This window comes from Bemisia tabaci, chromosome 7, assembly GCF_918797505.1.
Source record: "Bemisia tabaci chromosome 7, PGI_BMITA_v3".
In the NCBI taxonomy this organism is placed as follows: domain Eukaryota; kingdom Metazoa; phylum Arthropoda; class Insecta; order Hemiptera; family Aleyrodidae; genus Bemisia; species Bemisia tabaci.
In genome coordinates, this window is record NC_092799.1 from 7,932,164 (window position 1) to 7,944,547 (window position 12,384).

At 39.8% G+C, this 12,384-nt stretch overlaps 1 protein-coding gene across 1 annotated transcript in view; it reads right to left on the reverse strand.

Annotated features, from left to right (window-relative positions):
- NaPi-III (Na[+]-dependent inorganic phosphate cotransporter type III) overlaps nucleotides 1–8,596 on the reverse strand; it is a 49,815-nt gene extending 41,219 nt beyond the window's left edge. The window contains exon 1 of the mRNA XM_019044963.2: nucleotides 8,069–8,596. The gene's annotated coding sequence lies outside the window, so the exon portion shown is untranslated. The remainder of the gene's footprint in view (nucleotides 1–8,068) is intronic.
- Between the last annotated feature and the right edge of the window lie 3,788 nt (nucleotides 8,597–12,384).

A 12,384-nucleotide genomic window follows, 5' to 3' on the forward strand; every position in this document is an offset into this window, starting at 1 on the left:
TAATTTATACGGATATCAACACTGCCGTGCTAAGAAAGAACTTCGTATGAACATTCGAGAGTCACCACATTTCATCCGATAAAATGTTAATTTTCGAGAAAAGTTATGAATATTTTTCCTTGAAATTTTCAGACACCTTAGATCTAAATACAAACAAAATTATCAGAGAAATTCGAAGAAAAATATTCACAAAGTAGCCTGAAAATTAGTAATTTGGCGAAGGCAATTTGGCAACGCCTGAAGGCTTATACGGCGTTTTTCCTTAGCACGGCAGAACAGGTCATAGTCCCTGAATGAGCCCGCTTAACCCAGATTTTGGGTACACGTGGGGCAGTTGAGGTATGGATTTCAGAATCTTACAGAGCCGTTGACATTCTTTATGAACATTTTTTATGCATTTTTTTATAAAAACACGTGCCCCGCGGGTTGTATGAGATCGGTGAATACGAGCTCTAGAGATAGGTCAGCAGAAGAAAAAAAAAGGATCTGACATCACATTCAAAAAAGGAAAGGACGAAATCGGGCCTCCTTTTTTAAAATTTCTCCCGAATCTGAGCGACATCTCATTGATAGCATAGAGGGGAATCATTCCGAGTCTCCGCCTCGTGCAATCGAGCCTTCAATTTTGCAGATATGCAACACGGACATCCATCAAGCACGAATAGTTGTATCTCTGCGCCGTCATCAACGCGCGTCCGTCTCATTCCTTGCAGTAGTTCCACTTTGTGTTTGTTCTGCTTGTTTTATGTGTATTGGTGCTTTAAGAGCTTCTTGAACAACACAGTCGAAGATAGGAAAGACGTGTCAAAATATTAAAGCGCTTAGAATGGTAACTCACTCGTTCACGAATAAAATAATAAATCGGACCAGGTTCGAGTACTTAGTCTCTCCATCAGCGATCACCGACGGAGTGGTAATCTCCTGTAATATGTAATGAAAATCGAAACAATTATGGTGAAACTGCAGAAATGCATACTCCGGTTTACAGCGTTACGGTCTTACTGTCATACTTTATTTTCTACATGGAAAACTACTGAACGTTATTTATTGAAAATGTCAGTGATTTATCTCCTCATTATGAATAATATTCTGCAAAATCTTCAAACCATGATATTGGTTTGGTCTCCTTTTAAAAAATAAAATAAAAACGGAGATTTCAAACAGGGCCGGATCGAGGGAGTAGCCACATGGGCCGCGGCCGATGGCGGCAATTTAGGGGGCGGCTAATTTTGCAATTTTTTTAAATGCAGGTATGAAAAAAATCGGATTCAGGAGAAAAAAAATTATCAATAAGAAAAGGAAACAAAATCCCATTTTCTTGAGAGTATAGTAATTTATAATTTTGTCGTTTTTCGGTAAAAGAAGAGACAGCATATTTAATTAGTCGAGTTAAGAGAGGAACTAAACACGCAATTTTGCCTGGGGCTCAGCGCAGAGAGGAGTGATGACGAGAACTTGAGATGAAAAGGACAAGCCTTCGGCGCGGCGGTCAGCATGTAACACATACTAGCGCCTACAAGACTGCATGAATACTTCACCCATTACGCCAAACACAGTGCGGTCACGCGGTTAGGAGCGGTTGGCGTGAAACGCACAGCGCCTACAAGACTGCAGGAATACTTCACGCATTGCGCCAAACACAATGCGATCGGCGTGGCGCGGCGCAGCGGCGGAAGTTAAAATCATTAAACCACATTTAGGTATGTTTGTTCTTTCATAATTTTTTGGTTCATTTCTTATAAATGGAGGATCTTGTCCGCACAGAGATAGGTCTACGGAACTTCACTTTTGCGCAAAGATCCGTGAAATTTTGCTAATAGTGTTGACAAGAGGCCCTCCCCCTCCGGCACGTTCACTTGATGGTTTTTATTGATGTTTCAAAACGAATGAGAAGGGGGCGGCAAAATACAGGCGGGCCATGGGCGGCACGTAGGTAAATCCGGCCCTGATTTCAAAACATCGCAATCGAGATACGTATTTTTGCAGTTTCACCGTCGATACACGGAAAAAATTAAATTGCTGATATAACAATTCAATTGCTAAAAAAAAGTGACTGCAATGTTTTAACGTAGATTTTACAACAAAAAATGCCACTTGAACCACTATTGTAAGCTACTCTAACCACGGGGGTCGGTTAAAGTAGCATTTTTTCGTATTAAAATCTACACTGAAACATTGCAGCAATTGAATTGTTAAATCAGCAATTTATTTTTTCCGTGTATTGTTCGTCCGGAGTCCCTACGTCAAAAAAAAAAAATAAAATAAAATAAAACCCGAATGGTTGACCGCAAGTTATTTTACTCCCCGACATCCGGCACACCAACGTAAGTGGCCGTTAAAATATGAAGTAATATTAACTTGGTTAAATGTGGATGTTCGTGAGAGGCGGCGGTAACTTCCCGGAAAAAGCTCTACAGACGAGTGGTCAAAGTTCGGAGAGAAACACTTATTTGCCTCCGCAGCACTCGAAGTCGAATTCGGAGAGAGCAGTGGCGTGGCGTGAATTGCGTGATATCGATTGTTGTGCCATTTAAACCTATGGTAAAGAATCGATTATTGAGGTGTTCGCTGCGAACACCAGAGTTATCGATCCTTTTCCATTGGTTTAAATGGCATAAAAATCGATATATCGCAAGGCAAGCGACGCCACTGGAAGAGAGATACAAGCGCGGAGGGTTTCTCATACCACTTACGTCATTTTTAGAATGAACCGCTCAATTACCCTTTGCCAGCGTGGTTTTGTCAGTGCTCAGGATCGCTCATTCTCTGTTCATGCTAAGGGAAAACGCCGTAACAACACTTGAACGCTGTCAAATTTCCTCCTATAAATTATCAATTTGTGAGGAGAGGTCTGAATAATTCTCCTTGAAATTCTCAGATACTGTAGATTAAATTGCGAATGACATTCTTGGGAAAATTGGAAGAACGGTTTTCACAACCACCTTTGAAATTTCGCATTTTATCAAAGGAAATTTGACAACGTCTAATGGCTCTTGCGGTGTTCTTTCTTAACACGGTAGCGCTTTGCTCTGGCCTCTCGCGTCGGGCAACCAAATATACAGAGAAACTCAAATAGAGCCCCTCGTATGTTTATCTATGCGAGGGGGCAGTAGCGACCGTGGGGGAGGGGTTTTACGTGAGCCCTGTTTCCACGAAGCACGAAAGGTCGATGTCAGATAGCTTGAAAATGGACTACATTTTGCGTTTATTCGGAACTACATTTTCTTGCTCATTGATAAAAACACTTTGAAGCATACGGAGACGAATGGTACATACGTTGTTTCTAAACTGAGAAAAAAATCCAAGTTCCTGATTACAAAATGCACTCACAAACATTCATTATTTTGCTCTCTCCCTCACCAAAGTAAAGGCGAGATTAGTACAGCAGGCAACCCTGATAATAACTGCAACAAAATGTTCAAACACTTCGGTTCGGCTAAGATTTACTCAACAATTAGGCGAAAAATGGCAGACCACTTTCAAAAGAAGATGGCGGGGATATCGACTGTGAAACAACCATATCACGTATCTCGTTTGTGGTGTTTAAAATTTCCGCTTTTTTTGTTTTTTTGAGGAGAACGAATTAATATCATACCTTTCAGGTTTCACAGGGTATTCTCCGCACAAAGAAGAAAAATCTCGTAAGTTTGCAAGAATTGACGATGAGTAGTTTTCCATTTAAAGTATGAAGTATGACATGGAAGTTTGCAACGTCGCAAACTGAGAAACGTGGTCTGGTGGTTTCATAGTCGATACACAATGGCCTATTTTGCCGTTGAAGTCTTATTCTCCAAGTCCTGAGTAGGCATGGAAATTTAGAAATTGAATTTCCTGACCTTTGTAGATTTTTCCTGACTAAGTTTGAGAAAGTTCTCTAACTCTTGAGACAATACTGGTTGATAAATGGACGTTCATAAAATTTAAAGATTTTCCGATCCGTTTTGCCCGTTTTCTCGATTAATTTTCGGGGTTGGAGACTTTTCAAAACACAAAGTTGAATTCAAAACATGACAGAAAACTCTGTCCTCAAGCCCGTCAGCCGCGGAAAGTCTCACTCTGGGCTCTCTATATAATAAAATACGGTTAGCACAAACCATCATGAAAGTAAATCGAGAGATTCAGATTTAAAAGCCCATGATAGGAACATGTACCACTCAGTTCCATCTTCAAACGCGATGTGTTAAAATTTTGCAAGAACCGGAATAGTATTCAAATCACTGGAAATATAAAAATACTCACCAGTTTGAACGAAGACGAAATGAATAAGATTAAACTGGCTCAGACCCGTGAGTATTTTTGTATTTTAGTCAATCTTAGACTCTTGAAGGATGTATTCTTATCGATCTGTTTTTGCCTATCCGATTGAATGAAGGCGGCTCCTTTGCGCATTCGGATCCACGTGCCACGTCCTCAGGCACGAGGCACAGTTCCCCTTCATTTCGACCGGATAGGCATAATCGGATGTACACAGAGGTGCTGACGACGGATAGCCGAAGTTTCAAGCTGGCTAGCTCTGCCGAGCCATGGCAAGACGCCGCCGTGTGGATACTCTAATGTCGCCGAATTTCCTTTTTTTGCATGGGAAATTTATGAGTATTTTTCCTTGCTTTTTGCAAATGCTGTAGGTAAAATTGCGAAATAAGTTCTCTGAAAAATTTAAATGAAAATGTCCAACTGTTCGTGTGATGAATTCGAAAAATGAATCGTTGCAACGTCCCTTTCAATTATTTCCCAAAAAATGACTGAGAATACGTAGATGCATACCTTAAAAATCTGAGTCCCGTGATTCTATAAAAAAATATTAATGATACATTTTCAGTTTATGGCTAGAAATTTTTTTACAGGTTTGTCTATTTTTGGTTTTTTCCGTGTTCTAATTTATTACTTCAAGTGGTTAATTTCAAACAAGTGAGTGTGTATTGCTGACTTTGGCGTGTGGTCCGTCAGTGGTACTTATACCAGGGAAGCTCCCTCTTCCTAGGTTAAAAAAATAAGCATAAAAATAATGTTAAAAAATCTTCAAAAATTGCAACACCAAAAATCCCGAAAATAGACTAAAATTTGAAAGAATGCATACCTACTTGGAAGTCTTGCAGTTACAAAAATCGTAAAAATTTCTCGCCGAGTTAAGTCAATTGTTGTGAAGAGTGGAGAGTATCATCAAATGTTGCCAAGATTGTGCAACTATTTCTCTAATTTAACGGGAATCTAGCTGTCTGAGATTACAAATTCTTGAATTGAGAATAAATTTCGAGTGAATTTCCTATTTAAAAGGCCACACAGCAAAGAAGCTCTAGTTCTTATACAGTGGAAAGCGCTATGAACAAACATGACAACGCCTGATGACACTGCGACAAGGATTTGAATTTCTACCTAAAAGTGTAATTCTGATGACAACGTTCTCTGTCTCCTAGTTGTTAGTTTTGGAAACGAGATCATCGAAAGTTTAAAAGAATCAGTACATAAAAACATGTCTGATTATTGATGATCGAGTAATAAAATTGGTCTTGTAGCATGTAGCAATTGTAGCATGAAATGATACAGATTTCGAGGTGTAAAAAAAAATCCAATGCCAGTTTTACTTCATAGTTTTGTCAAGAAATGGACCCACTGCACCAAGAGGCACATTCTAAAGCTGCCTCTTGCCAAATAATTTATTTCGTGAATCGTAAATTAAAACTAATTGTATGCGAGCACTAAATATTTCATATTTATTTAATAAATTCAAATCGTTAACTCTCGCGTTCGCATTTAACTTTAATTATCTAGTTTTACGAACGAGATTTTTTTGGGAATAAGCAGCTGATGTGTACTTCAAGGCGTAATGGATACTTATGCTTTTCGCCAAAAATTCAGAGTGAAACCCATCGGCCCGAGTGGCATAGAGCAATGAAAATATTGAAAGGAAATTGCAATTGGTTGCAATAAAATTGATTTTTTTTTTTTTTTTTTTTACATTATTTTGGCTCAACTGCCGATTACCTATAAACTATTAACAAAGTGAGCTCACGAAAATTAATATGGAAAGCAATGGAAAATTACAACTTATTTCAGCTTTATCGCAATAAATTTCAGTGTGCCTTCAATCAGTAGATATGCAACATACACAGCACTCCGATGCTGTAGCAATAATATCATGTAATTGCAATTTATTGCGATCCTACCTTCGTATCTACCAATAGTTCCAAATCGACAAGTTTGGTCATTCCCGCTGTAGATTCTCCTAAGCTGCAGCTTTTCTCATTAAGTGCAACTCCAAAACTGTCGTGCCAAGGAAAAACACCGTATGAACCTTCAGGCGTTGTCAAATTTCCTCTGATAAAATACGAATATATTGAGGAGATCGTAAATACTTTTCTTCCAATTTTCAGACTATTTTGCTCGCAATTCAATCTAAAATATCTGAAAATTTCAAGAAAGGATAAGCATTAATTTCGTCATAAATACATGTTTTATCCGGGAGAATTTGACAACTCTCTAATGTTCATACGGCGTTCTTCCTTAGCACGGCAGAAAAAGTACGACTACTTTGCAACCTTTGCGACCTTATCGACAGTGAAACTTCCGAACCTCGTATCTCGTTGCAGACTTCCTATACTTCAATACCGCCATACTTCATTTTTCAAATGGAAAACAATTCAACGGCAAGTCTGAAAAACTGCAGCGATTTTCCTTCGATTTGCGAAAAAAATTCTGTGAAAATTTTAAAGAACGATGTTGATTTATTAGCTTTTTACAAAATAAAATAGGAGCAGAAATTTTAAAACACAGCTTACGAGATACGTGGTTTGGAGTTTCACCATCGTTGTGTACATCATTTGCTAACCACAAATAATTCCCTTTGCGAGGCGGCGGTCAGGTATACTGCCGTGCTAAGGAAGAACGCCGTATAACATTCGAGAGTTGCCAAATTTCCTTCGGTAAAATGTCTATTTGTAAGAAAAGTTAAGATTGATATTTTCAGGAATTTTATGTGAAGTTGCGAGGAAAATCATCCGAAAAATTGGTAGGAAAATATTCATAAGTTTACCAGGAAATTCGTGTTTTATCACAGGAAATTTTGCAACGCCTGAAGGTTCATACGGCGTTTTTCCTAAGCACGGCAGTACAAGGTCGAGATCGAAAGAATCGTAAGGGGTGCATTACACAAAAAATATGGCTGATTATTGGTCACCGAGTCCTTAAACTGGTCCCGTGGCGCACTGCGACGCAGATCTAAAGTGCATTCGGTCGAGATTACCGAACTACCACTTCCTCTGCTTAGGTCTCCTACCTTGTGAATGAGGTCGTTTACAATAAAATCCGGAAGCACGTGATGCAACACCCCTAACATGCCCCCCCCCCCCCCCCCCCGAGCATTCGCGAATCCGGGTTACGTAATAACCCGTCACAAGAACCCATTCATTCTTGCAACAACATGTGACATGCGACGGAATCAAGCGTCAAAAAGGTGCGAATTGAGCTTATGGTTAATCGCACCGCGTTTGGCGGAAAGGAGCCAAGCCCCATCAGCTATTGCTAAATTTAAGTGGGCAATTTAATTTTCTTACAAGAGAAAGTTTGTACGCATTTTTTTGAAATTTTAAGGAATTCGCTTCATAATATACAGAAAATTGACTGAAATTTGAATCGGTCAGAACGAAAACACACCAACTCGGTAACTCTAAAATCCTCAATTCTCATTAAGGACAGTCAATTTTCATAAAGGTCATTGAAGTTAGCGAATCTGTTCCAACTTGGACCTTTAAAGTTTTCTTGAGTACTTGTCTTTCGGCACCAAACATGTTTTTCTTGGACTTGCTTCTTCACCTACTGTGCAGTTTTGTGTGCGTCCTCATTATTTTCATTTTTTCGAGTTGGTGTGTTTTCGTTCTCACTGATTCATTTGCACAAAGCTCCGCACAAACGTTTGCATGTCAAACATTGAAGTGACCGATTAATTTGGCAAAAGCTGATGTGGCTTGGCCTCTTCCTGATTAACGCGGTCCAATCATGCATGCTGTAATTAGCTCCTCCACCCCGAAGGTTCACACGTGGCCTTTTTTACTATTATGATGTTGGTACTCACAGAAAACGGGCATCCGAAGCGGGCAAAGATTTCAAGCTTGAAACCTTTGAAGAACCTTCCCGGAACTAGCGGCATGGAGCTGCACAAGAACCACTATCGAGAACAGTCGGGAGACTGAAAAGAAACGCCCGAAGGAGAGAACTTTCGCTGAGGCCGCACGAGGGTCCACAACTGGGGGCTGCCAACGTGAAAGCTCGAAGTTTCCGGGGAAAGTTCACGGGGAAACACGTTTCAGCAGCATCGTTCGGTCGAATCGCGCGGAGGAGAGCTCGCGATGCGCCGACCGGGGAAGGAAAATCACAGACGAGGCCCGTTTTTTTCGAGTCGGGAGTCACCAGGTCGGACCGCCGCCGGGATCGCGTTGGGGTCGGGGGGCGGTTTCGAGCACATTTCGAAGGGTCACTCTCCGGAGAAATCGGGTATGATGACACTTGGCGAAAGTTCCTGCGGGAATGTTGCGTGGGAGAACACTCGGAGGAGGAATGTCGGGGTGACGGTTGCTCGCCGTGTGGTATCCGCCGCGCGCGCAGGCGCTGCGCGGGGGTAGGATCAATATGTGCGTCCCTCCGTTCGGCCCGCTGCGATGGGGTGGCTCTGCCGTCCAGGCCGTGCTTAGTAAGAAACGCGTATCTGTATAGGGTTTGCGCTAAGGATAAGCGGTTCTTGCTCGGTACCAGTGGCGAGGCGTGCTTTGCGATATATCGATTGTCGTGCCATTTAAACCTGTGGTAAATAATCGATTATTAAGGTGCTCGCTGCGAACACCCTGAGTTATCGATCCTTTTCCATAGGTTTAAGTGACATGGCAATCGATACATCGCAAAGCACGCCACGCCACTGCTCGGTACCCCAGAGCTGGGGCTGAGTTCGGTCGTGTTGTGAGGTGAGTTGTGCCAGGCGAGCTGCTCTCTGATTGGCTCTTTGATCGCAGCCGAACTTCGCTTAACGCTAGCACATGGTATGCGCGGTAAAGCTGGAGAGAATTATCAATGGGTCAGTTTCCAGTCAGCAGAATCGTATTTTGAAAGTCAGTTTTTTATATCAGAGTATATTAAGATCTGTTCGAATGATGAGTTTTTACGTCCAATATTAACGGATATTTCAGGCATTGAAAAACGAGGTGTAGGTATGACGTCATCGGGAACGATAGTCTATACCTACCACGGTTTCTTCCACTTTTGTTTCATCAATCAGTACTATACACGCATTTCTAGAGTGAAACTACCAGACCACGTACCTCGTTTACGGCGTTTAAAATCTCCGCTTCCATTTTACTTTTTTGAAGGAGAACGAATCAATATCATACCTTTTAGTTTTAACAAGGTCTCCTTCGCACAGAGAGGAAAAATCTCGTTAGTTTTCAAGAATTGACGATGAGAAGTTTTTCATTTAAAAGATAAAGTTTTAAAGGATTTTAAAAATAAAGGATAAAAATAAAGTAATAGACAGGAAGTCTACAACGTCACAAACCGAGACACATGGTCTGTTTATTTCACCTTTGTTTTGCAGTGGATATGTTCGACGTAGAACTTGGATGAATAAGGTGGAAGGAATGTCGCCGTAAGCACTATACCGCGTTGGATGGTGTTTTACGCAGTGGTTTTCGTCGTTCGATATTTACGTCACTGTTTGATTTGGAAATTTTGCGTGTCGACAGATCCAACGTTTTTAACTTGTCTCCCGATTCGGAGCGACACCTCGAGTTACCGGATGGAGCGGGACATTGTGAATCCGCATCTCGCGCCATCGCGCCTTCAATTCTGCGTACGCAACACGGACATCCATCGAGCACGAATAGTTGTATCTCTGCGCCGTCAGCTGTGTGCATCTTCTCCTTTGCCCTATCTCCATAATACGCGAGATAGAATATTTCGAAAGTAACTTATCATATTAGTATGTCCTCTTAGAAGAAAAACCTGCTGTTTGACGCGCTATCAAACTAACCGGGTGATGTTGATTTGATTTATTTAGATTTTTCATAATACACCGACATGATGATGGTGAAATCCGAGGACACGTAGACTTGCGGCGTTCCAAATTTTTGTCACATTCTCTTTCGATGGATAACTAATGAACATTATTACTGGGGCTGAGCATTAGTACTAAAACTTTACCGTCCTTTCGATGCTGAAGTGCTGAACCACGTATCTTAATTGCGGTGTTTTAAAATTTCCGCACCTATTTTATTTTTTTGAAGAGAAGCAAGCCAAATTTATAGCTTGACATCTAAACATAGTTGGTATTCTGCTCAGAGAGAAGAAAAATCAAGGAAATTCTCAAAAAATTATACGCGTTGACAACTAGTTTCACGAAGAAAAAATGAAGTGTAGAAGGGAGACAGCAACGTCGCAAACGGAAATGCGTGCTTTTGCACTTGGCAATTGCTAGGTAAAATATATTGGGTACTAAGAATCGGATTTATAATGGGACTAGAGCGCGCAATTGGGAAATAGTACACACATCGATAAAAAAAAAAAAAAAAAAAAAAAAAAAAAAAAAAAAAAAAAAAATCTGCACATGGAGAAACTAATGGTGAATACGTTGTTTCTAAAATGAATCAGCGATATAAATAACTCATTTGCGTTTTGAAGGTCAATTAGAGGATAATGATTGAGTTTTCGATGCGCTGGGGTAAGTCTGAAGTATGTGCGTTTTATCAGATAGCTTAACGACTTTTTACAGCAAGTAAAGTTTTTATTATGACAATAAAAATGTACCTTCCATGACGCAATTCCTACGGGCGTGATGAAACCGTTGGATATCTTTTAACATTTTTTTACGCCGTAAACGATTTTTCTTGTCGTAATGATACGTATCCCGGAGGTTGGGAATTATAAAAGCAACGATATCCATTTGCTTTGATTATAAAAGAGGCCGATGTTTGAAAACACCTAAGTATCTCCATTGCGATGTTTCAAAATTTCCGATCCTATTTAATTTTTTTGAAGAGGAACAATGCAATTTATTGGCTTGAAATCGATAAAGGGAGTTTCCCAGAAATTGCGTTGTCTCGTTGTCTGCAGAAAAAATTTAAGTATGACAGCACATAACGTCGCAAATGGAGATTCGATTTCACACTTTGACCATCGGTAAGTATTTAATAAATAAAATAATGGCGGAGATTTTAAAACCTCGCAATCGAAAAAAATTTATCGATTTCTACCATAGGAACAACGGTAGTATAAAACGACTCATTTAATTTCAAAGTAGCTCAAATCACATAACCGCTTATTCGAAGGAGAATCTTCGGAGCGAGAGGATATTCGCAGGATGCACTTTACCAAAACCGGTGTTACCTATGTCACATCCTTGAGAAGCCAAAGATTTGCAAAAGAAATAGACTGCGATAAATTTCGGGTTTTTAAATAAAATATTTCCTATTATTGGAAATTATAGTGATACTTTAATTAACTTGATTTATACTTTTTCTATTCCTTTGAATCTTTGAATGATGACTTGAGTACTGTCATTAGGGAGGTTTTGTTCTTCAAGGCTTGCTTACAAGGTTCGAAACCAGTTTTTGAAGCATGTTCAAAAACGGAACTTAATTCAGAACTGTGGTGCGAAAAGGGCACTTCCTGGTGTTTCAAGGCTGCTAATAATTTCTTTTGCAGTGAGAAAACTCACCAATTTCTTTATCGGTGAAACAATTATACTGGCTCATTAAACCTAATACTTCTTCCAAATAAGTCATTTTAGTAGGAACAACTAGTCAAATTTCTACATTTCTACAAGCATTTCGCTTCTGTTGAGAGTATAAAATTAAAAGAACATTTTGAAACTGAGGACTGCTTTCTTTTCATCCTAATTCTCAATTAGGAAAGCCCCCGTATTCAAGTTGAATGTTTTGAACATCATATTTATGAAACAAAATACTCTCTTTTCAATGATTGAATTGGGCTATTACTTCTATTGAAAGTGGCCTGCAAGATTTCAAATTTTCTATCTGGAATTCTTTTTCTTTTTTTTAATTTAAAAATATAACTAATTTAAATCCATTTTTTCACTGCGATAAAATCTCACCGGATTCTCGCTAATTTGTTCTCAACTCAGAGACTAGTTCAATTTGATGATGGTAAAATGGCGCTGGGCCCTCACTATACTGAGGGGAAAACAAAGCCAAGAAGTTCCAAAAGTTTCCATTAAAAAAACTGAATTCTCGAGAGCTTAGCGAAAGAATGAGGGGGAAGGGGGAAGTTTTCAGCTTCGGCAGATGTGTTTGAATATGAGTATGTGTTCAGTTTTGTAAGCTAAGCGAAAACGCATTAAATGTATCACAAAGTATGAAGGGGTTTTGAAAAATTATAAAAGAATGC